Source organism: Triticum urartu, chromosome 1A, assembly GCF_056163025.1.
Source record: "Triticum urartu cultivar PI428250 chromosome 1A, HENAU_Tu73, whole genome shotgun sequence".
Taxonomy (NCBI): Eukaryota; Viridiplantae; Streptophyta; class Magnoliopsida; order Poales; family Poaceae; genus Triticum; species Triticum urartu.
In genome coordinates, this window is record NC_141873.1 from 167,447,827 (window position 1) to 167,473,980 (window position 26,154).

The following is a 26,154-nucleotide window of genomic DNA, read 5'->3' on the forward strand; positions in this document are numbered from 1 at the left end:
CCTCGCAGTTTTTCATTCTTCTTCGCGGAGTCAGCTAGCTGAGCTCGCACATCTTTCAGTTCTTCACCCCGTTTGGTGTATGAATCCTGGAGCTTCTTCTTCTCCTGAACGACTTTTGTTAACACACACTCGCCAGCTGCTAACAGTTTTTTGGCTCCGTGTTCTTCGCTTCGAGTGGCGTCTAGATGCTCTCGCAGTTGGTCTAACGATCCAATACAAAGATAAGCAACCGGATTAGCATTATTAGTGTACAATTATGATTTCTCGATGGATGGAAACATTACCGAGGGATGCCTTCTTGGATTTCTCCAGTTCGGCATTGGCAGTAGACAGCTGGCTCCGACACTTTTCTAGTTCCTGAGTTAACACGGTGTTCTTCTCCGTAAGCACTTGGTTGTACATTGATCCTTCAATCAGTTGTTTCAACTACTTTAAGTCTCGGGGGCTACTAGCATATGGTTATCATAGTCAGACAAAACAATCTTACCTGCACATCTTTTAAATGTTGTTTTGTGGCTCTCTTAAGCCCATCTCGAGCATCTCGGATATATGCATTGGTCGAGCTGAAGGCATTAAATGACTCTTCTGAAAAGCAAGGGTCTTATAAAACGGCCCTGCGGCACCGATGATTCATGGTGCTCTCCACTTCCGAGTTGGTGACGGATACATCATCCGAGTCCTCGGCTGGAGGACAGTCCAACGTCACCCCCGGATCAGCCCCCGTCTTCATGGCAGGATTTGTATCCTGACTGCGGGAAGTATGATCGGCCGGACCCCCGGATATAGTTCGGCACACCTTTTTCCTGATACAGGGTAAACTAAAAGGTCACATTTCGATGTGACTGCCAAGGTGCATACTTGCAAATTCATACCTCTTTGATGAAGGCTCGGCCGTATCTTCATTTGCCTTCCTCTTAGAAGGCTTGCCTGGTATGGGGGACGCTCTCTTCGGAGATGCTCCTGGGGCAGCATGGCACGCCGAACGCTTCCCCTTCTAAGAACAGGAAAGTGTAGTGGGTAAGGAGGAATGAGAAAACTCTTTTGGATAAGGTGTCTTCGGATTACTTACACGTGAAGCAAGAAGGAGGCCGGGGTTTGGGTACATATGTACCGTTGTAGCTCATCTGATAGAATATTCCATCCTCAAGCTCCACAAATATGTCCGGATCTTCCTCATATCTGGGGTCAAGATCCCGGTTGTGATTCTCCGGCTGAGGGGTAGGATCATGGGACAAGAGTAAAATAGTGGAGGTGAACCTTAACCAGCTCGGAGGATTATACGTGGAAAATACTTCTCGATATTGCAGACGGGTGAACTCCTCCTTCTCCCCTTTATACAGCTCGGCTAGTATTTTGGCCAGGGCAGCGGGGGTCTTCGGGCCCTTCCGACCATAGCCTGAGGCGTCGTCTTCCCCGTTATAATGCCACATGGGTAGCCCTCTGTATTGGAGTGGCTGGACCCCCCGTGTTATAGAGATCGCCCCTCAATTATTGACAATCTGGACTGGGCAAGCGCCTTAATCTTGCCCAGCAGCAGGCTGACCTCCGCACTATCCTCTTCCTCGAGGCTCCGAGGATGCCAGCTATGGCGTTTCTTCAGAGGAGCAATTGAAAACTCAGGGAGGCCCATGCGGACGGGTCGGGCGGAGCAACATTGTCGATGTAGAACCATTCGGAGGGCCACTCTTTGGGAGATTTCTTCGGCATGCCAGACATGTATCCGGTCCCAGCGATGCGCCACACTTTGGCTCCTCCCACTTCAAAAATTGACCCACCTTGATTGCAAGGGATGAGGAAGAACAGTCTTCTCCACAAATTGAAATGGGCCTCGCAACCCAGGAATAGTTCGCATAAAGCGACATAACCCGCAATGTGCAGGACGGAGGCCGAGGTAAAATTATGTAGTTGGAGGCCATAGTACTCCAGAAGCCCTCGGAGGAATGGGTGAATTGGAAATCCCACGCCCCTCTGCAGATAGGGGACGAAGCACACTCTTTCTCCCATAGACGGATTAGGGAAATCCTCCGCCTAGGTTTTGCCATTGAAGGAGGCCAATCCCGCTCTAACAAGGACCAGATCTGCAGGAGGGATAAATCCTTGATTTTGCGGCCTCACCAATTGGCTGTGGGACATGGAGCACCTCTCCCAGTCACCTCTCTCTAGGTTGTATTGGGAAGAGGAGCTGGGAACATTGGCCATGTTGGAATGGTTTTGCCTGGCAGTATCTGAGGATTTTATCTTCATGTTGCCGAAAGGATCTGAGATCCAATCTCTTTAAATAGACACTCTTTCTTGTAGGGCTAGTGTGTTATTTGCAAAAAAATACCCTGACCGTCCACATTCGTCTGACACATGGTGGATGAAGTAATAAATGCACAGAAGCCGAGGGGTGCGGCATTGAATTGAAAGCCGAACACATTACTTGGCAGATGTTGGAGCAGGAACCCGCCTTGCAATGCCGAAGACATTCTGTGCACCAAACACCTCGACATTGAAGCCTGGTTCGGGGGCTACTAAGGGAGTCCTGGGCTAAGGGGTCCTCGGGCGTCCGACCTATTATCCATAGGCCGGACTGATGGGCTGTGAAGATACGAAGACCGAAGACTGCACCCGTATCCGGATGGGACTCTCCTTCGCATGGAAGGCAAGCTTGGCTTCGAATATGTAGATTCCATTCTTTGTAACCGACCTTATGTGACCCAAGATCCTCCCGGTGTCTATATAAACCGGAGGACTTAGTCCGGATAGGAGAGATTCATTATCATAGCCATACAAGCTAGACCTCTAGGATTTAGCCATTATTATCTCGAGGTAGATCAACTCTTGTAATACTCATATTCATATATATCAATCAAGCAGGACGTAGGGTATTACGTCCATAGAGAGGTCCTGAACCTGGGTAAACATCGTGTCCCTTGTCTCCTGTTACCATCGACCTTAGACGCACAGTTCGGGCCTCCCTACCTGAGATCCATGGTTTTGACACCGACAGTGAGCGCCGAGCTCGTCGGTGAACGAGAACAGGATGGACACAAATTCTTGCTTTAGAAGCTAGTATACTACGTATCCACTATCCTTACACCATGCAAATCCCGGTACCCCCATTATCAAAAGATAGCATACGTAGTCTTCATGGCATCCCGAAAGCTCCGTCACTACTTCCAGGAGTGTTCGATCATGGTGGCTTCCAAAGTACCACTCAATGACATTATAAACAACCGCGATGCCACGGGCCAGATTGCCAAATGGGCCATTGAGCTCCTTCCATTTGATATTACATATAAACCACGTCGAGCTATCAAATCCCAAGTACTAGTTGACTTCGTCGCCGAATGCAAAGAGGCCGAACTCCCTAAAGAGTATGGCCATATTCCAATTGGGTTATGTATTTCGATGGATCCAAAATGCTGGCATGGCTTGGGGCGGGCATCGTTTTAACGTCACCTACTGGAGACGTTGTTCAGTATGTACTTCAAATACCATACACAGATTCCAACAACGCAGCTGAATACGAGGCCTAATTGCATGGTCTCCGGATAGCTTTCTCCATGGGCATACAATGGCTAGAAGTGCGACGGGACTCAAACCTTGCAATATCTCAAATAAATGGAGACTTCGAAGCCAAAGATCCGAAGATGACAGCTTATTGTAATGCTGTCATAAAAATGTCGGCCCGGTTCGAGGGGCTCGAGTTCCATCATGTGGCTTGAGAAAGTAATCAAGCGGCGAACATTCTTTCTCATATCGGCACTAAGAGCGACCCCATCGCACCTACTATCTTTCTGGAAAGGCTTTGTAAACCATCCGTGGTGTGGCAGGGGAAAAAGGCAACACTAGCCCGGATCCGAACATAACCCCAGATTCCGAAAACACCGACATCATCAGAGGCTCAGCCACCGAAATAACATCGACGGCGCATCTCATCATGGCAGTCATTGCCTCATGGACTGAACCCTTCCTGGCCTACCTTAACAGGAAGGAGATTCCCGAGGATTAGAGTTAGGCACGCTGCATTGTCCGGTGTTCGATGGCCTACAAGGTTCATGATGGAGAGCTCTATAAGAAAAGCGCTACCGAAGTTCTTCAACGATGTATCTCCGACAAATTTTTTTCATAGATGTGTCATAAGCATGAAAGATTTTTTTCGTTTGGCCCAAAATGTCATTAATGTGTCTTTATTTTGTAGTGCACCATGCCCTTATCCCTGGCCATGCATGCTGCATGCATCTTGCGGGGTAGGTACTGGAGGTGCGTGGCGTGAGAGAGCATCAAGGTGAGGGCCCGGCCGTCTTGAATTGGCGGAGGAGGACGGTGGCCGCCCGTTGGTGGAGCGGCTCCCCTCCCCGGTCTGCCTATAATAAGAGGGGTGGAGGAGGGCGGAGTCACCCATCCTCGCATTCTTCCTCTTCTGTCTTCTTCTGGTTATGCTGATAAAAAGAGCTTGGGGATGTGCGCCGTGCTCCATCTTGAAGCCTTCCGTGGATATGAAAGGGGGACTCGGGCGGTGTGGCGACAACGCCTGGAGTGGTGACCCCGGCGTGCTCATCGCCGGGCCACTCGTGGCCTTCACTTCAGTGGGAGGGGATGCAAACGACACCATGTCGAAGCCCGTGGCTGGCATGGCGCGTGGTAGTCTATCTCTCCCCATTCTTCTTCCCTTCATGGCACAGGGGAGGAGTCATGGAGGAGATTCGCCGTTAGTAGGGGCGAATCTGACTCCTCCCGGGCGTCGTCCTCTTGCCGCGCAGGAGGGGTCTTCCTTGCTCTCATACACTTCTCCGGGACGTGAAGTGACTTCTAACGCCAGGGCTCCTGGGGATGACCATGCTCTCTGTAGGAAGACCCAGATAGCATGGCGTCTGACGTGATGGCCGCGCCAAGGTCTTCGGGTGGTAGTGATGCAGACAACACCGACAACCCACGACGCACCAAGAACGGGGACGACCGTTCCGACAAGTCGTGTTTTCCGGTGACTCTGCGTCCCCCATCTGGTCCTCCGGCAGCGTCACCATCAATGCCTACCCTCCGGTTTCTTCCTCCCTATCGGGGAGCGGCACCACCCTGATCCTGGGGAGGCGCCGAATCCCAGTTGGGAGCGTCGTCGGCCTCTTCGACCTCTTCCGGGGGTCGCAGTGCCGGGCAATCTTCTCAACTCCTTGTCAAAGCCAAGTTCGCGGTAGGAACCTGTAGGTTCATGCAGATGAGAATGAATGCAAGATGGGATCCTGTCTATGTGCATATGCAAATGCTCATGAAATGCTTATGCAGTGGTCTTAGAATGCTCATGCATGCATGCAATCCTGGTCGGGGGCCCTCCTCAACGCTTCTTTATTTTCTCTTGCATAGGTTCATCGCCTGGCTTTGTATAGGGGTTACATGCAGCTGACGCAAGGCCTGTACAAAAGGGTGGCTACCGAGCAGGGCCCGACAGCCGCGCCTTACTAGTAGAACTTGCGGAGATGCTCAATATTCCATGAATTTTGCAACTGAGTGCCATCTCCGGTCTCCAGACGAACTGCGCCAGGTCTGGTGACTCGTACTACCCGGTAAGGGCCTTCCCATTTTGGTGACAACTTGTTCGAACCCTTGACGAACTAAACACGCCTAAGGACAAGGTCACCTTCCTGAAAACAACGGGCCTGAACCCTGCGGCTATGATAGCGACACATGGCTTGCCGATAGCATGCAGCACGCGTAGCAGCCCGGAAACGGTTCTCCTCGAGTAGCACAGCGTCGTCACGCCGGTGCTGATCTTGCGCTACTTCATCGTAGGCAACCACTCGAGGTGACCCATAAATGAGTTCCATGGGGATAACTGATCTACCCCGTAAACCAAGGAGAAAGGATTCTGCCCGGTAGCTCGATTTGGTGTCATTCCGAGGGACCAGAGAACTACCGACAACTCCTCGATCCACCGCCTGTCGTGTTTATGCAGCGTATCAAAGGTTCTCATCTTGAGTCCATGCATCACTTCAGTGTTCACCCTCTCAGCTTGTCCATTGCTCCTGGGGTGTGCCACAGAGGCAATTGAGATCTTGCTTCCGAGGGGATGAACATATTGCATGAAGGCGCGACTCGCGAACTGGGTGCCGTTGTCGGTAATGATCCTTGCTGGAACTCCCAAACGACACACCAGGTGCTTCAAGAACTTGATAGCTGACTGACCAGTCACCTTTCTCAAAATAGTCACTTCCGGCCACTTTGTGAACTTGTCGATAGCCACGAACAAGAATTCAAAGCCTCCGATTGCTCGGGGGAAGGGGCCGAGGATATCGAGCCCCCTGACCGAAAATGGCCATGATAGAGGGATTGTTTGAAGAGCTTGGGTAGGCAGGTGGGTTTTCTTGGAATGGAACTGGCAGGCTTCACATTTGGTGACTAGCTTGACCGCATCTTGGAGTGCTGTGGGCCAATAGAATCCTTGCCAGAATGGTTTCCCAACTAATGCCCTACATCCAATGGGGGAGCCGCACATGCCTTTGTGTATCTCAGCCAGCAGTTCCTTTCCTTCTTCCCAGCAGACGCACTTCAATTTCACACCGTTGGGCCTCCTTCTGTACAGAGTGTCATCGACAAACTGATACATACTGGCCCTCCAGGCTACTTTTTCAGCTTTATCTTGGTCACCGGGATGCTCTCAAGTCTGGAGGTAGTGGACAATGTGCCTTGCCCAAGTTGGAGCTTGGGGCTCGACAACGAGAACTAGCGGCACCTTCTCTGCTGCGGGAGCACATGCCTCATTCACAGGGTTCATGGGCCCAGCTGGAGGGTGTGGTCCGGCAAGCTGTGAGGAGTTGTTTCCGGGAGGGTCTTTGCGAGGAGCAGATGGCTCTACCAGGAGTGGCTTACGGAGTCCAACTTTCTCCTTTTCCTGGCCATCGTTGCTGGGGATACGGAGGGTTGAGTGAGATGGTTCCATAGGAAGCTTCTGCGTGACACACTTTGATAGATGATCAACTATGTTGTTTTCCGCATGGGGTACGTGCTCTGTTCGCAATCCGTCAAAGCTTTCCTCCAATCTCTTCACTTCCACGACATAGGCCTCCATCAATGGACTTTGGTAATCCTTGTTGACTTGTCTCACCACAAGCTGTGAATCTCCTTGAATGATCAACTTCTTAATTCCCAATTCAGCTGCAATCCTGAGCCCGGCAAGGAGCCCTTCATACTCAGTGGTATTGTTGGTCGCTTCTTCCCGGGCAAAATGCATTTGGACGATGTACTTCAAGTGCTCCTCGGAGGGGGCGACAAGTAGCATGCCAACTCCTGCACCTTGTAGGAAAAAATCACCATCAAAATACATAATCCATTCTTTGGGGTGATTCCTTGCCGGGGATAAATGTCTCCATCACTTCCTCATTAGGGGTTGGCGTCCATTCTGCAATAAACTCTGCCAATGCCCTGCTCTGAATAGTTGATGTGCTCTCAAGCTTCAAACCGAAACTAGATACCTCCAAAGCCCACTCCACTATTCTGCCAGTAGCCTCAGGGTTTCGAAGTATCCTCTCCAACGGGAAACGAGTGACAACCGTGATCTCATGGGCTTGGAAGTAGTGGCGCAGTTTCCTTGAAACCATGATGGGATCAAAGATCAACTTTTGGACGCCAGAGTACCTCGATCTAGCACCTTGTAACAGGGAGCTGACGAAGTACACTGGGCGCTGCACCACCTTCTTCCTTGTCGCGCCCTGGAGTTCCTCTCGTTGTCGTGCTTGTTGCTGTCTTGATCCTTTTCCGACTCTGCCGGTCCCTGCTCACTCTCTGCCTCATCCACTTCTCACTGTGCTACCAAGGCTGCACTGACCACTAGGTTGGTTGCCGCTAAGTACAGCAACAACGTGATACGCCCATTGTGTATCATGCTTTTATATCGATATTTATTGCATTATGGGCTGTTATTACACATTATGTCACAATACTTATGCCTATTCTCTCCTATTTTACAAGGTTTACATGAAGAGGGGGAATGCCGACAGCTGGGATTCTGGGCTGGAAAAGGAGCAAATATTAGAGACCTATTCTGCACAGCTCCAAAAGTGCTGAAACTTCATGGAAGTTATTTCCATAATATACAAAAAATACTGAGCAAAGAAAGTTCTAGAGGGGGGCTACACCCTGGCCACGAGGGTTGGGGGCGCGCCCCCTGCCTTGTGTGCCCCCTGGTGGCCCTCAGATGACCATCTTCTGCTATATGAGGTCTTCCATCTGAGAAAAAATCATAAGCAAGCTTTTGGGAAGAAACTCCGCAGCCACGAGGCGGAACCTTGGCGGAACCAATTTAGGGCTCCAGTAAAGCTGTTCTGCCGGGTAAACTTCCCCCTGGAGGGGGAAATCATCAACATCGTCATCACCAATGATCCTCTCATCGGGAGGTGGTCAGTCTCCATCAACATCTTCACCAGAACCATCTCATCTCAAACCCTAGTTCATCTCTTGTATCCAAACCTCAGATTGGTACCTGTGGGTTGCTAGTAGTGCTGATTACTCCTTGTAGTTGATGCTAGTTGGTTTACTTGGTGGAAGATTATATGTTTAGATCCATTATGCATATTAATACCCCTCTGATTATGAACATGAATATGCTTTGTGAGTAGTTATGTTTGTTCCTGAGGACATGGGAGAAGTCTTGCTATAAGTAGCCATCTGAATTTGGTATTCATTCGATAATTTGATGAGATGTATGTTGTCATCCCTCTAGTGGTGTCATGTGAACGTCGACTACATGACACTTCACCATTGTTTGGGCCTAGAGGGAGGCATTGCAAAGTAATAAGTAGATGATGGGTTGCTAGAGTGACACAAGCTTAAACCCTAGTTTATGCGTTTCTTCGTAAGGGGCTGATTTGGATCCATATGTTTCATGCTATGGTTAGGTTTACCTTAATACTTCTGTTGTAGTTGCCTATGCTTGCAATAGGGGTTAATCATAAGTGGGATTCTTGTCCAAGTAACGAAAGCACCCAAGCACCGGTCCACCCACATATCAAATTATCAAAGTACCGAACGCGAATCATATGAACATGATGAAAACTAGCTTGACGATAATTCCCATGTGTCGTCAGGAGCGCTTTCCTTCATATAAGAGTTTGTCCAGGCTTGTCCTTTGCTACAAAAAGGATTGGGCCATCTTGCTGCACCTTATTTACTTTTATTACTTGCTACTCGTTACAAATTACCTTATCACAGAACTATCTGTTACAGATAATTTAAGTGCTTGCAAAGAATACCTTACTGAAAACTGCTTATCATTTCCTTCAGCTCCTCGTTGGGTTCGACACTCTTACTTATTGAAAAGCTATGATAGATCCCCTACACTTGTGGGTCATCATAATGGCTCATGGGGTTTGGGAGCCACCAAGGTAGGAACAGAGGACAAGAAGGCCTTCAATTCTTGCAATGATGCATCTGCTTTCGGGGTCCACTTCATAGGCCCTGCCTTCTTTAAAATTTTGAAGAACGGCAGGGCACACTCGGCAGACTTGGAGATGAATCTGCTTAGCGTGGCAACACAACCTGTAAGACGCCTCACATCCTTAACTATCCTTGGCGCTTGGATCTGCTCAATAGCTTTGATCTTCTCGGGGTTGGCTTCGATCCCGCGATGTTATACGAAGCACCCAAGCAGCTTGGCGGAGGGAACACCAAATACACACTTTTCTGGGCTAAGCTTCAAATTGATTTTGCACAGAGTAGAAAACGTCTCCTCCAAATCCTGAATAAGGGTAGACCTATCCTTGTTCTTGACCACAATGTCATCCATATAAGCTTCTATGTTCCTGTGCAGCTGTGGCTCAAAACCAATCTAGACCGCCCGTGCAAAAGTGGACCCGACACTCTTTAATCCGAATGGCATGCAGACAAAAAAGTATGTACCACATGGAGTAATGAATGACGTCTTCTCTTCATCTTCCTTGGACATGAAGATTTGGTGATACCTATAATATGCATCCAGAAAGGACATCAAATCAAAACCTGAAGTGGAATCCACAATCTGATCAATATGCGGTAAGGCAATGAGCGCGCTTTCCTATTTGTCACCAAGGATATCAGATGGTTGCAAGCAAACACATCGACATTCTCCCGCGGGAAGGCAACGAGCGTACTTTCCTATTTGTCATCGAGGGTGGCGCTGATAGTGAAAGTACAATCAATGCCAGCCAGCCCTGCCGGGACCTTCTTCACTTGGGGTGCACTGACCTTGGATTTCTTACTGTTGGAACACTCCGACATGTTGTCAATGGGTGTCATTCACTCGGTGGGGGCACGCTTCCCAGACTCCTGCCGGATGCCCTACAATCCCTATTTTTTGCTTTGCTTTCCTTGGCGGGAGCTGCTGCAGCCGCTGCCTGTGCCGCGACTGCATCCTAGTACATCTTCTCCACACAAATGATTGCATCCTTTTCATCTGATGGGATGGTGATGACTCCCAGCGGCCCAAGCATCTTCAAGGTATTGTAGGCATAGTGGGATGCGACCATGAATTTAGACAAGGCCGAGCGTCCAAGAATCCCATTGTATGGCAGAGGGAGGTCCACCACATCAAACACAATCCTCTCAGTCCAGTAGTTTAGTTATCCCCCAGATGTTACTGGCAACGTGATCTTTCCCTTAGGATGCCTCCTGCCAGGATTAACTCCTTGAAACGTGCCGGTAACCTCTAGCTCTTCCTCTGCTATCTGGAGTCCACTGATAACTGTTGGGGTGATCAGATTCGGCCCCATCGTCCACCAACAACTTTGTGACCTTGAGGTTGTGAATTGTTGGGGAGACAAACAATGACAAACACCCTACCGCAGTGGTACGGCTAGGGTGGTCATCCTCGTCAAAGATGATGGGTGTACGGGACCACTTGAGCGGCTTCTGGGCCTCTGGCGCTGGTTCCACGGCATTGACCTCTCGTGCCCACCGCTTGAGTTGGTGGTGAGAGGTGTGCAGAGATGCACCCCCGTCAATGCACATGGCATTAGTGGCCTTCTGAAAGTCTTGCTCACTGGTTTCCACTTCATCCCATCCATCACTCTCATCATCCCAAGCTTCCTTCTACTGACCCCTCGTGGGCTTTCCTTGGTTCTGAAAGGGTTTGCCAGGGTGATTTACTTCACTACCCCGGCCCTTACCGCCAGCAAAATTCCGACCGTTCTCCTTGTCACGCTTCTCATACTCTGCTCTTTGTCTCTTGACAAGTTGCTCAGCCTGATAACACTCTTGAAGGTCGTGGCCCATGGTACGATGAATCTTGCAATATAGCCCATCACCTTTCCTAGCTTTCTCGGCAGCAGCGGCTTCCCGGTAGTCAGCGCACACGGCAGCTTCCTTGCCGGGGGCCTCAACTTTGGCCTTCTTGCCGGTACTAGGCGTACCCGATCCTTCAACAGTCATCACGCCCTTATCCTTATGCTTCTTACTGCGCTTCTAGCTCTTATTCTGGCTGGTTGCTTCATCATCATCTTCTGAATCAACCGTAGTGCAGTGTTCCTCTCTAGGCAACTTCCTCCCCTCCCCCATCCGAGCACACTTATCCACTAGGGTGTAGAACTCCTTCACAGTCTTGGGCAACCACACGTTCATCTTGGAACGAATCCGGCGGTTGCGCACATTGGACTGGAAGGCAGCCATCACAGCTGCCAGATGGATATTTGGGATATTTCTATAAACTTTGCCGAACTCTGTAAATACTTATGGAGGGTTTCTCCTTCCTTTTGTTGGAAAAGCTGCAAGTCACTGAGCCTGCCAGGTTCTTGATGGCTGCTAGTGAAGGCGCCAATGAACTCGGGGCACAGGTCAGCCCATGACGAAATGGAGTTCTCCGGTAGGTGCATCAGCCAAGACCTTACATTGGACTTTGAGGGCCAATAGGAAGTAGTTAGAAAACACCTTCTCATCTCTTCCCCCGGCAGCTTGAACAACGATGGTGTAGAGGCTCAGGAACTCTGCCGGGTTCAGCCTCCCATCATACTTCTCTGGTATCCTTGGCTTGAACGTGACGGCCAACGGACTTGCCGCAACTCACGAGTGAAGGCATGGCAGCCAACCTCGAAAGGTAGGCACCCACCAACACCGAGCGCGAGCTCGTCGACATCGGGGCCGTTGCACCCGTCGGTCCGACGGAGGTCATCGCGACATTGCTCAGCAACGACACACGTCCCTCCTCTTGTCCTATCCTCCGAGGCTCTCCGTTGGCCTGGATGCGCTTGAGGGTCAGAAGAGGCCATCGAAGCATCGTCGGGGTCTTGATTCTGTTGTGCTCACGCTGGCTGCCGCGGCAGGGACTGCACCATGGGGATAGCCCCTTCCGCACGGTCAACAGCACGAGCCTTTCCTGTTGCTTGAGGAGGTCGCGGCGGGCCCGCTCACCATGAGCCCCCAGCTTTGGCGAAACTGAGAAGACTTTGGATGGTGGCACGCCATTCGTCCATCTGCTCGGCCACTGGCGGAAAACTCAGCAACAGTTGAGCCCGCGCCATGGCCTCCGAATCTGTACTTGGCTGGGATGATGATTAAGTCGAGCGCACCGTTGCTCGGCTCCTGACGATGCCGGCGATGGCAGCGGTGTGCCCCCGTTGATGCTGTGGGGCACTTACCTGGATGTGTTGTGGCGAAGACGCTCTAAGGCCAGTGGCTCCATCGGGCGTAGCGGCTTGGTCGACCCGTCCCGAGGGAGGTGCATGTGCTACGGCCGCAGCCATGGTGGGAGCGGCGGGAGGGCGGCGATTCGCCCCGGTCCACAAGCCATTACTGCGGCTATGCCTGCGGTGAGAGAGAGGGGCGCAGATGGAGTGGCACCATCGCCCGTACCTTGTGGGGCATGGCCGTGGGGGTGTTGCTGATGCTGCTGTCCTCCAATGCCTCTGGCTCCTCCGTCGGCCGCAGGGGAAGTGGTGATGGTGCCGCCTGTTCCGGCCACATCTCCAGCAGCGTCCGCGTCCTCGCGTGGCTCTACACCTCCCACGGTGTTAGAGGCCGCAGGCAGCGGAGCCTTCGAGGTGGATGGGTGAGCCGAATGGCTGGGTTTCTTCTTGGGTGCCATGTCGATGGCGCCGTCAAAGATGAAGATGGTGATGAAGATGACGCGCTGCACATGCCTTCAGGTTCGCGCAAGCAAGCCCCCTACCTGGCGCGCCAAAGATGTCGCGGGCAACCGCGGCCACCTATGGGACCAGGATGCCCCTTGCTGGTTCAGCAAGAGGACACTGCGTTGCACAAAGAGCAGACGAGCGTGGGGTAGCACATCAGAAATCACGCGGGCAGTTTTACCCAGGTTCGGGCCGTCGCGAGGCTTAAAACCCTAATCCTGATTTGGTGGACTGATGGTGGAAAGGTGGTGGTGGAGTGTAGTACACTTGCCCACATGGGTTGCCTTATGGCGACAATGGCTACATCCGTACGGGGTGTGTGTTATCCAACCTTCTAACCCTGTCTACCGTTGCCATGGGCCTCCTTTTATAGATCAAGGGGTTGCCACAACGGCAAAGTAGTCATTATGCACTGATAAGATGGCAAATAGTGCTATCATACCTTACTCTGCGGGTTGATAGGGCTCATTTAATGCACCGCTCAATGTCACATCGTTGGTTTCCCGGCAAGGCTTGTTGGGCCATCTTGCCAGCTCCACGCCTGCTCGTTTGACACATGGCAGGACGGGTGTCATTTGTGGGTTTTTCCTGTAGAGAGAGACTGGCATGTGGCTAAGGGCTGCCACTTAGTCACTCTGCGGCTCGACACCGCACTGATCGACGATGGGGGTCATAGCGGAGTAGTTGGTGAGGTGGTCTCATCTCCTTGAGTCCCGGCAGGCCCTGCCGGGACGCCTTCGTTGGCTCCTTCTAGGCATGGCCTCGCCCGTTGCCGGGCTCGCCTGCTCAGCAAAGGAGGCCTGTCTCTTGGTGGTGTCTTGCTTCTCTGGCTCGATCCTGGTTTCTCTGATCTGTATGTTGGTCCTTAGAATCTCATAGTCTCTTGAACTCTGACTTGGGCCGATGCTTCAATCTTGTTCCCGTGCCTATGCACAGTTTGGGCAACAGACCCAGGGTTTGTTGCACCGACAATAGGAATATAGTAAGAAAATGGAATAATAATTGGTTGCTTAAATACTACACAATTCATTTGATATTGCTGGGTAAGTCAACATGCAGATACTTGAAAAGAAAACTTACTTCGAACAAAGTCTGGATGGAAGATATCACCGGAGAAGTTAGCATATATCTCATGACGAGGCTCTTTTATATGCAGTGCAATTTGTTTCCAAAGGCCAGTGCCAAAATAGGAGTCACCACATTGATCAAGTCTTATAGTAACAACGATTGTAAATCCATGGTTTGTGTTCAGTATGACATCCCTGCAGTCTTGATTTTGTAAAGGGAAAGATTGTGCACTACAAATTATGTCGCTTAGCAAGGGACGTGCTGCAGAAAATGGTCGGATTGTTAAAGAAAATATGGTAACATGCAAATATGGGCGCAAATTGAAAGAACTGTACAAACTTGAAATCGAAGGACAAAAATCTATAATTAAACAGATACGGTAAACTTGATGTCATGGAAATATGAGAGTAATCGAAATAACAATACATCATTAATTTTCCTAATATAGAAAGAAGAGGGGGAAAATGTATGGTAATCGAAAGAAGTGGCACCTTTTATCCAAATGTAGCAATATTTAGTATATATTTATGAAGTAGGCCATGCCAACCGATTTTCGTTGAGATTGAACATATCGCGCGCATCCTCAAGTCATCTGGTACGGTGAGATGGAACTCCATGTATGTCTGGCGGAGGCCGCAAAGTCCTGATGTGTCCATGCACTATACACTCTATGAATGAAAGAAAACCCTCAAATTAGCTCAAATAAAAATGAATTCACGATGATTTCTGTCGGGTGATTAAAGGAGGTAGATGAACTGGGATAAGAGATGCGATAATATCTCATTAAATTAGTTACCTTGTTGTCCATGAGAAAGAACCCTTAATACAACGGATTCCCTAGCCGAGCGGAGCTAGGTCGACCGCGAGCATCGTCGAGAAACTTGATGACGATAGGCAGCGGCAAGCGGATGTGGCGAAAGGTGGTGGGGTTTGCCGGCAGCCTGGCAGCGCCGGAAGCGTCGAGCTAAGTGGTTGCCACCGTAATAGGCGGTGCCATACATAGACGTGGAGGAGCTTGTGCAGGTGTGAATGGGGACCGGAGGGGGTGGCGGGTGGGGTGAGGGTTTTATTTTTTCTTTTTTGAAATGGGTGGTGAGGGTTTTCTGTCGCACAAAGAATTTTGGAGGCAATGGTTTGCTAGAGCCAACCATGTGTGATTGACGCAACAGAAAAAATAAACATCATTGCACCTGGTTCCAATTTTGGGAACCGTGTGTGATTAACGTTCTACCTCCATCCTGGTTTATTGGTCCCCTTTTTAATTCGTACCAAATTTTTACCAAATATTTAATAAGAAATGTTTATGCATGTCACCAAAAAATATATCATTGAACACTATGTTCAAATACGCATCCAACGATATAATTTTGGCTGACGTACACTAACATTTTGTTAGTTAAATCTTTGGTCAAAATTTAACACAATTTACGAATTGGACTGATACACCAGGACGGAGGTAGATTCCATCAACTGAACTGATTGTATCCATATCCCACATTTAGACATAAGTAAACATAGATTAAACATACTCAGACATAGAAAATAAGCGTACACAAGTATAATTCAACCATAAGTACATAGTTTAACCGTCATTAAGCATACTCAAGCGTACATAGTTCGATCCCACATCAAATCTCATCTACCGCCACGATCCCGAAGCTTCTCAAAGTACTTGGCATCCGCCACCCTACGAGAATACTTCTGCTTGAATGAGCAACGCCTCGTTCTCTTGCATGCGCCAAAACACTTTCATACACGTCATGAAGCTCTTGGTTACAAAATGGGCATTCATAGCCTCCATCCCATGTTCTAATACGCCTGTTATGCATTCCTGCATAAAGCTCCCTCAGTATTTGCTTCTTGTACCTCCTCCGGCCATCTTCATCCTCATTGTCCACATCGTCAAACAACACCTATACAAATAGTAAAAAAATGTGGTGTCAAATTATTGTTTGCATACTAATCTCTAGCGAACATTTGGCAGTTGCCAAAATTTGGCATCAAATCAATGTTTACATGTCGTGAAGTAGGATTGGGAATTTATGGCTATTCTTTATACATGTTCAGAGATTATGGTTCGAATTTTAAGCACAATCATCTATGTACAGACCAATCTTGAAGAAAATAATGGCACAAACATATATGTACACTACTGTAGGATGCTGCTAACATGACACTATGATCAGAGACCCTTCCACGAAATTGTGTGCGATGCAATAATCGCAAACTGTGGTGTAAAATAACCGTTAAAAAAGGCGCAAAACATTTGCGATGGCAGATGCATCAAACACATTTTTGATTTTAATTGCGTGTGCGATATAGGGCATACGGTTCAGTTCAATGAACTGTTTATGATGAGGCGGAACAAAAGAAATGGGCTGCCAGATGAAGGCGTGTCCGATATACAGCATACGGTTCACTCGGATTAACTGTTTGTGATGAGGAGGAAGAATAGAAAATGGCAGCTAGATAAAGGTGTGTGCGATTGACGGCATACGCTTCAGAAGGATTAACTGTTTGCAATTAGGTAACAGAACAGAAACGTTCAGCCAGATCAAAGTGTATGCGGTTGATGGCATACACTTCACACAGATGGACTGTTTGTGATTAGCCACAACAAACATAAACAATTAGATAGATCAACGTGTGTGCACTAGACGGGCACACACATTCTAATTAAAAGAAGCATGTGTGATGGTAATAATGAGCGTACACGGTTGTTGGAACAAGACGTGTGCTGACATTGCATATTGCGGTGCACCCTATGGTGCAAATGCCACGTACACAGCAGAGAAAGCGTTCCCACATTACGCCTGCCGGGAATAGTGCCACACTTAGAACTGTCAATAAATTTTGAGCCTGTGTGCCCTCACATTCCAAATTACTGCCACACTATATTTAATTGCATACTTGTTCACACCGATCAAAACCTAAATGGTTTCACACTTAGGAGCGTATTAGTACTCATGACTACACATTCCTCCTCAACTCCTCATCCACAAAAACAAACAAATCATTCATCATCATTCCCTTGGGTCTTCCATGGCCAACGTGAGTTCTGGGTCGAGAAATTGCCACCAAGGAGAGGCGAGCATGGAAGCGGAAGCACGAGATATGTACTGCCTCGCCGCGAAAGAGCCGGCATGTCCCGCCATGCAGCCGTAGCAGCACAGAGGTCCCGCCGTGCCGCCGAAGCAGCAGGGAGGTCCCGCCGCACAATCGATGCAGCAGACTGGTCTGGTCGTGCCGCGGATGCACTAGAGCTATAAGTTTATCAATTCATAAATTTCTTCTTTCAACACTTCATCACAAGTTTCAGATTCACGAATTTCAAGCAAAACCTCATAAAGATAATCTAGTGTACTCAACTCACTGGCAATAGGTTCGTCATAATTGGATCTATTAAAAAGATTAGCAAGTGCATGAGGATCCATATCAATAGAGTTTTAGCACGCGAAGATGCAAGCAAATAGAAGGCACATGGTAACACGAGCAAACGGAAGGACGAACGGAAGAAGGGCATAGAAAAAGGAAAATCTTTTCGAAAATCATTTTAGAAGTGGGGGAGAGGAAAATGACAGGCGAATGGTGAATACTGTAATGAGAGGGATGAGATTTTATGGTGGGTACTAGGTATGTCGTGGCTTGGCATAAATCTCCCCGTTAACGGCGCCAAAAATCCTTCGTGCTACCTCTTAAGCTTGCGTTGGTTTTTCCATTGAAGAGGAAAGGGTGATGCAGCAAAGTAGAGTAAGTATTTCCCTCAGTTATGAGAACCAAGGTATTAATCGAGTAGGAGACAACGCGCAAGACACCGAATACCTCCACAAACAAACACCAACTTGCACCCAATGCGATAAAGGGGTTGTCAATCCCTTCACGATTATTTGCAAGTTGAGATCTGATAGAGATAGATAAATGGTAAAGTAATATTTTTGGTATATTTGGTTTATTGAACGGAAAGTAAAAGATTGAAAGAAAGTATATAGGAAACTAGAATTATAGATCGGAAACTTATATGATGGAAAATAGACCTGGGGGCCATAGGTTTCACTAGAGGCTTCTCTCAAGATAGTAAATAATACGGTGGGTGAACAAATTACTGCCGAGCAATTGACAGAAAAGCGCAAAGTTATGACGATATCTGAGGCAATGATCATGAATATGGACATCACGTCTGTGTCAAGTAGACCGAAACAATGCTGCATCTACTACTATTACTCCACACATTGACCGACTCATGCCTGCATCTAGAGTATTAAGTTCATAAGAACGGAGTAACACATTAAGTAAGATGACATGATGTAGCGGGATTAACTAAAGCAATATGATGAAAACCCCATCTTGTTATCCTTGATGGCAATAATACAATACGTGCCTTGCTGCCCCTACTATCACTGGGAAAGGACACCACAAGATTAAACCCAAAGCTCAGCACTTCTCCCATTGCAAGAAAAAGCAATCTAGTTGGCCAAACCAAATCGATAGTCCGAGGAGACTTGCAAAGATGTCAAATCATGCATAAAAGAATTCAGAGGAGATTCAAATAATATTCATAGATAAGCTAATGATAAATCCACAATTCATCGGATCTCGGCAAACACACCGCAAAAGAGTATTACATTTACTAGATCTCCAAGAACATCGAGGAGAACATGGTATTGAGAACCAAAGAGAGAGAAGAAGACATCTAGGTACTAGCTATGGACCCGTATGTCTGTGGTAAACTACTCACGCTTCATCGGAGAGGCAATGGTGTTGATATATAAGCCCTCCATGATCGAATCCCCCTGCGGCAAGATGCCGGAAGAGGCCCCTAGATGGGATCTCACGGGTATACAAGGTTGCGATAGTGGAAAAGTGGTTTTGTGGCTCCCCTGGGAGTTTTCAGGGCAGGAGGTCACCGAGGGGCCCACAAGGTTGGGGGCCGCCCCCTACCCCCTGGGCGTGCCCTCCACCCTTGTGTATGCCTCGTGGCTCTTCTAACTTGCACTCCAAGTCTCTTGGGTGTCTTCTGGTCCAAGAAAAATAATCGCGAAAATTTTATTCCGTTTGACTCCGTTTGGTATTCCTGTTCTGGAAACTCTAAAACAAGAAAAAAAATAGCAACTGGCACTGGGCTCTAGGTTCATAGGTTAGTCTCAAAAATCATATAAAGTAGCATATTAATGCACATAAACATCCAAAATAGATAATGTAATATCATGGAACAATAAAAAATTATAGATGTATTGGAGACGTATCAGAGGTCGCTATGGCTGCCATGCATGCCGACTGCCAAATCTTGGAGGAGCACCTCGTCTTTGAGGCCACCGTCGACACCGCCACGTGGTTGTCTACTTTAAAATACAGTTCGTGCTGTTCTCTCGAGGCCGACGCTAGTGCCTTCTAGTGATTTGTCCTCTGTAATGTTAATATACAATCTGATGTTCAGTTAACAGTTTGGTCCTCTGAAATGTAATGTTCAGTTAACACTTTGGTCCTCTGAAATGTAATTTTTAGTTAATAGTTTGGTCCAACAATTGCTACATTTCGTAGTACCGTTCTCAAGCATTCTTCGTTTTGTTAACTGTCTTATCTTCTAGTACATGTTTCTATTCTGCAATGTCATGCTCAGTTAACTATTTTGGTTCATTTGGTCTCCTATCCATTGAACTGTTTGGTTCAGTTTTGCAATTTGATTTCCATTTGCTGTGGGTACAATTTTGTATTGTTATGCATGTGAAATAAATTGAATTTGGTTGTACTCAGTACATAATCTACTAATAGTATGGCAACTCTCAGTTAACATGTTCAAGGTCTTCCTTATGTCTGTTGAAGGGAAACAATGGGAGACACCATGGTTTACCATCCATGTTTGTTCAAGCATGGTCCTTTGGCTAATAGCACATTATTGTGTAGTTGCATGAATCATTCTAAAATTTAGGTTTCTTACAATTTGGCCTTGCACATGCAGGTCCTGCTATCAGAGGCATAAACCCACAGTTCGACCCATTTTGCATATGGGGAAATGAGATGTCCATGATTATCAGTCAAGTCAAGAAACTCAGAAAGATTGTTAGGATGAAGAAACTTGCGACAAATAATAGCAAGATCTTCATTTGCACAATGAAGAAGACATCAATTAACTATAGGATGGTACTAACTATTTTACCTTGTTTTTATCCCTTGCGCCATTTCAAAATTTATAACAGTGATTTATGCATATCTTTGCTTTCAGTACTTCTCAAATCAGTTCACCGATGATTAACTCTCAAACCACCTGCATGGTCAAGATGCGAGGAAGGTATTCATTCAACACCCATGGTACAATACTGAAGTCTTGCTGAAGTGGACGAAGGTTGGGCGGGCAATTATCCATGGCCACTGGCCAAAAGTTGCAAGGACATTCAACATCACTGAAGGCTAAATATTTGCCTTCCACTTCTGCAGTTTCCCACATGAGATTCATTTGTCAATTTACCATGTATGATGCTACTTTCCAAAGGTTTTTGATGTTGCGTGTGAAACTTGGTGCTGTTGTGTAATGGCGTAACTGAGTGTTGAAGCTATCTGATGTAATTCGATTATGAAATCATGGTTGTTGTTATACGGATATGAAATATCTAGAGTGTTTTATAAGAAATATCAATTTGATTAGTACATGGATTATCAATAATATGCTAATTACGCTGCTTATTGGGGTTTTCTATTGGAGACGGTTAATCAGACAACACCGTGGGCGATGAACCCAAACAACCCGCACAGTTTCTAGAAAGTAGGCATGTTCGATCAACTAACAATCACACACGGCTTCTGGCAGAGAACTGTTTGCGTTAGGCCACCTTGCACAAATGTCTCCACACAAAAAATTGTGTGTGATATACATATGAACTGAAATGATTTTCTGGGGTTCACCATGTGGGATATACATACTAAAGGAAACAATTGAGTTTTGATGCCCTGCTAGATCGCACACGAGCTCATTTTTCCCCAGCCTGTGTACCAGGAGGGCCTATCCCCAATGGTTTTTCTGGGTCGTGTGGGAAGGCCCCCGCTATCGCCCACACTCAATCGGCGATGGTTCCAAACGCCATCGCGGAAAGGGATTAAATACCGTTTGTATGGCACGTCGTTGTACCAGTGGTAGGTCATTCAAAATCAATTTTCATGTCCTGGCTCGGAATTATTCGCACGAACACTAACCCTAGTCGGATTTCGTTTAGAAATCATTTGCACAGATGAAACAACTAATCACTTATCACTTGTACAATTCAAACAATCAATACACTACACGGATCTAATGAAACTTACTCAGATTTCATGGATTGGGAACATAACCATAGGATTTCTATTCCAAAATGGGGAGGCAGGAGTAACCATAGAAACCCAAGGATCTATTTGACATATAAATGGGTATAGATGACTAACCAGTTGTCTGTCGTTGTCGGAGTCGTTGCCGGAGTGGTTGTCGGATTCATCGCCGGGGTCATTGCTCGAGTGGTCACCAAAGTTGGTGTGGAACTACACAACCGGCTATGGAAGATCGATGCCGTCGACGATGTCAGGGTGCAGCGATACCTCACCGGCGGTGACGGCAACCTCTGTCTCCATCTCCACGCTGTGCTCCGGTGCTTTAGCAGCCTCAGCGTTGCCACTCCCTCCGATGGGGCGCTTCGGCGGCATCCTCATACACTGATGGCTTTGAGGACTGAGAGCGGCATCGAGGAGGCAAGCGGAGAGAGAGGATTGCGTGTGTGGCGACGACGGGGGTGCGGCCGCTCGGGCGCACCATTAATATGGGGTAGTGGGAGAGAGGCGGACGGCGGTCAAACCGCTGGCTCGCCTCCCGGTTAGCCTGTGCACTGGACCGCTGGCATACCTACCGTCATTTCATAGAGCTACTTGCACGCCTCCCGATGACACTTCACAGCGAGCACGCCTCCGTCAATTCACACACCTACACACACGCCTCCCGGTCTGCCTGTGCACCGGACTGCTTGCATGCGTCCCGTCAACTCACGCCTGCTCGCACGGCACATAGCTCTTGTGGTGGCACATATATTGTTTTTCTATTTGGATGATTAATGTTTCTGCTTTATTACTTAACCGAAGCATGGCACTTATCCATTTTTGGTCTAACACTCATGGTTCAAATAAATAATCCGTTTGGGATATTGGTTCCCAATTATTAATAATCTCCTGTTTGTAAGAAGATAAAGATTACATCAAAACTGGTCTCAAATTTGACAAAAAAATACAATGCCACTTTGTATTGGTGTCCATATGACAACACGATAAGTTTCATGAACTTCAAATAAGTTTGGGATGTACTAGAATTTAAAAATCAAGATTCTCAATGTTTGAAATTTCTTGCATAGGGAGTAAACATGCTCCTAGTGAGACACATGTGTTTTTGCAATCCATTTAGGTGCACTGTCACGTGTGCATGTAGCTCAAATTTGATTTTTGCACATTATACCACTAGAAAATCAATCACTGTACTAAACTGTCTTAATGATCTCTATTTTTTTCGAAATTAAAACATCCCTCCTTTGGTAACATATGTTCACCACAGAATAATTTAACATGCATCGTAGTTGCGGTGGATTCATGGTGTGTGTCTGGGTGTGTGCGTCTGGGGTAGGTGGGTGGCTCACAATACACTACGAGTTGTGAGCCACAGTGTGGGTTGGTCGTTTTGTTAGGCAGGTGCCACATCAGAGTAATGAATTCATTATTTAAAACATTACACAACCCTTTCATACATACATGTTTTGGCCACATGCAGCCGATGGTTGTCCTATGTGACACTCGATACTCTCGTGTGACGCTTTCTGTGGGCCCGCAAGGTCTTCGTCCATCACTTTGACGAACAGACGGCGGTGAAGTTAATTTGACCAGCAAGGTAGAATCTTTTTTGTTTGTGTTATGGTGGGAGTATATATATAGTACGCGTCAAAGAGGTGGGAGGGGACTAGCATACATACTATACGTATGCATCCGTGAACAAGTACACCTCACTCGATGTAGGGACTTTTCGGTTTCCGAGGCACGTGCCACATCAAAGTTGTGAGATTGGCTATTCAAACATCACACAACACCTCTTTGGACCACATGCATGCAGGCGGTGGTTATCCTAGCTAGCACCCTCATGTGTGACGCTTCCATCTGTGGGCCCACGAGGCCATCGTTGATGCATGCATCACTTTGACCAACATCGGGAGAGGTTAATTAATTTCACCACCGAGGAGGATTCTTCGTGGGTTGTATTACGGTAGGAGCATATAGTATACGTCGAAGAGGGGGAAGGGGACCATCATATGTAGTAAGCTTCATGAACCTCGCTCTGTGTGGGGACTTTATGGTTTTTGAGGCATGTGGCACATCAAAGTTGTGCATTTTGGGTATTCAACATATGTTTGGCCCACATGCAAAGTAATGGTGGTTGTCCTCTCGCACCCACTTATAAGCAGTTGTCAGCGATATCGATGCTTTCCATATGTGGGCCTGCTTGGTCCATGACTACTTTTTGCCAGACAATGAGAGAGGTTAATTTGACTTAGGAGGGGATTATTTTTTTGTTTGTAATACAATATATATATATAGGTCATGATCTGGGATGACATGATCCAGCTTGAGCACACACACATGAATCCCTCCCATCGAGTGAAAGTGGCCAGTACAACGACATGTCATGAACCGATCTCGACCTATGTGGTGACTGTACGATTTTCGACGCACGCGCCACATCAATGTTGTGAAATAGTATTCAAACATGCATGCACGCAGCACCTCCATACATATGCATGTAGTGGTTGTCTTTGAATGGTACACTCCCTCGCATGGTTATCAGTGACAAGCCTATATATTCGTGGGCCCGTGTGGACATCCATGATCACCTTGAATGACAACAAGATAGGTTACCATGGCAGATTCTTCCTTTGGTTCGTTTTATCATAGTATAGGTTATGGTGAGATTCAGACCTAATTAAGTTTGAGTGCATACGGTGCACGCATGCAAGCATGAATCCCCGTCATCGTCTTGAAGTGTTGTGTGACATACATATGCATCGTCAACCTAACCCTCACTCAGTGTGGGGATTTCTGGTTCGAAAGCACGGTGCCACATCAAAGTTGTTCCATTGTGTATTCAAAACACACCTCTCCATACATATGTTTGGGCCGCACGCATGCAGTGGTTGTCTTTGGGGTCTAGCTACTTGCGTGATTATTGGCGAGCTAGCCCATCTCCGGGGTCGCATGGACGGCCATCACTTTGACCAACAACAAGAGAGAGGTTGTACGACTAAGGTGGATTATTCTTCATCTGTTTTACGATCCATCTTGGTGAGATGCCTCTCTGGCCCGCCGACGGAAAGTGGGTGTGGGGGAGGGGGCTGCTACTTTGCACTTTGCTAGGTGAACCTCGGTTGGGGTGGCATGCATTCCTAGCTTAGGATTCCCTGCGTGCCGACACGAGGGGGGGCAAGCAATACCATACGCTTTGCGAGATAGGTGCCACATCAAAGTTGCGTTTGGTATTTGAACATCAAACCACCCTTTTCATACATAAATTTGATCCACATGCAAGTGTGTTCGTGTTCTAACCCTCTCCCGCGTCATTTTTTGCCAAATTTATGAACATTAGAAAAGTCAGATGGCACAACAGACACGGGTCATCACACTAACCGTGTGTCATGCCGGTGCCCCTGTCACGCACATCCGCACAGTACATTGGGCTCCACAAGGCTTCCCCTCTCAAAAATATATACCCGCCTACACCTTTTTCTGTTTGATAACATGCTCTTATAATGTTTCGACCGTGTGTGATGTTTCTTGTTCCCAATCCTACCTACATCCCTCAAAAATATCTGCCCTCCTCGAGGGTTTTTCTATTTCATAACACACGGTTGTTATCTGCGAACCATGTGCGATGCACCATCATCCAAATTTTCAATAGCCCCGGCATTTGACTCCTGTGTAGTTAAATTATCAGTAACCGCGCCATTTCCTCAAACATGCCCCCACCGCCCCTCCACACACACACACACACACAAACAAAAACCTCCTCGGGCACGCGTGCGCACACACACACACACACCCTCCCTCGCTCGAAACCCTAGCAAGGTCCCCGCTGCCGCCGCCGCAAGGCCTCCACTGTCAACATATCCCGGTTTGCCCATGTAGCTTACCCATCGACCTCCATATCCAGGCTGCCCTGAGTTTCTTAGATGACGCCTGCCACACCCCCTTTCCCAATGATCCCCATCCCCATGCCCACTCTATAGCGTCACAGCCTAAGCCCAGTTACACTTTCCATGGAGCTCGAGGAGCGACTGGCCCAAAAGAGGTGTATCATTGTCTCTTCGCTCAACCTCGCCGAGGAAGCTGACGACCATTACTGGTCGTAGGCAATCAATCAGCGGCCTAGAGTATGCGGGTATGTCATGGATGCCGACTACGACATCGAGGTCATTGACAACGACGACCTAAGGCGAGCTATGTCACAGGTTAGGTGGCCCACCCCCAACCCCTCGGGTTCAACAGCCGTCGATCTCATTCATGGCCCCGCCACTGATCTCCTCTAGCTCACTGTTAAGAATTTTCCATCCTACATCATCGAGCCCCTTTTGTCATTTCAAAAGGACATGTTCTGTGACGCTGGCTTGGGATCCACAACTTCCAAGTCAGACCTCATCGACAGTGACCACGATGCGCGCACCCTCTCCAGCTCTTCCAAGGGGAAAGATCCCATCTGCTTTTCCAGGGGGAAAGAGCCCGTCTACATATGAGGGAGGGCACCCTATAGCCACGCTCTTCGAAGGGGAAGGAGCCCATCTGCGACAACATGGAGCGCATCTAGGGTGTGTGCTCTTCCCACGGGAACGAGCCCATCTATGACAAGTGAGGAAACCCATGATTTGTTTTGTTGTGCCTCTTCATAGGGGGGAACCCATGATTTGTTTTATCGAGTCCCTTTTGTCGTGTAGTGAGAAAATGTCCAGTTTTAATTGCTATATTTGGTTGTTTG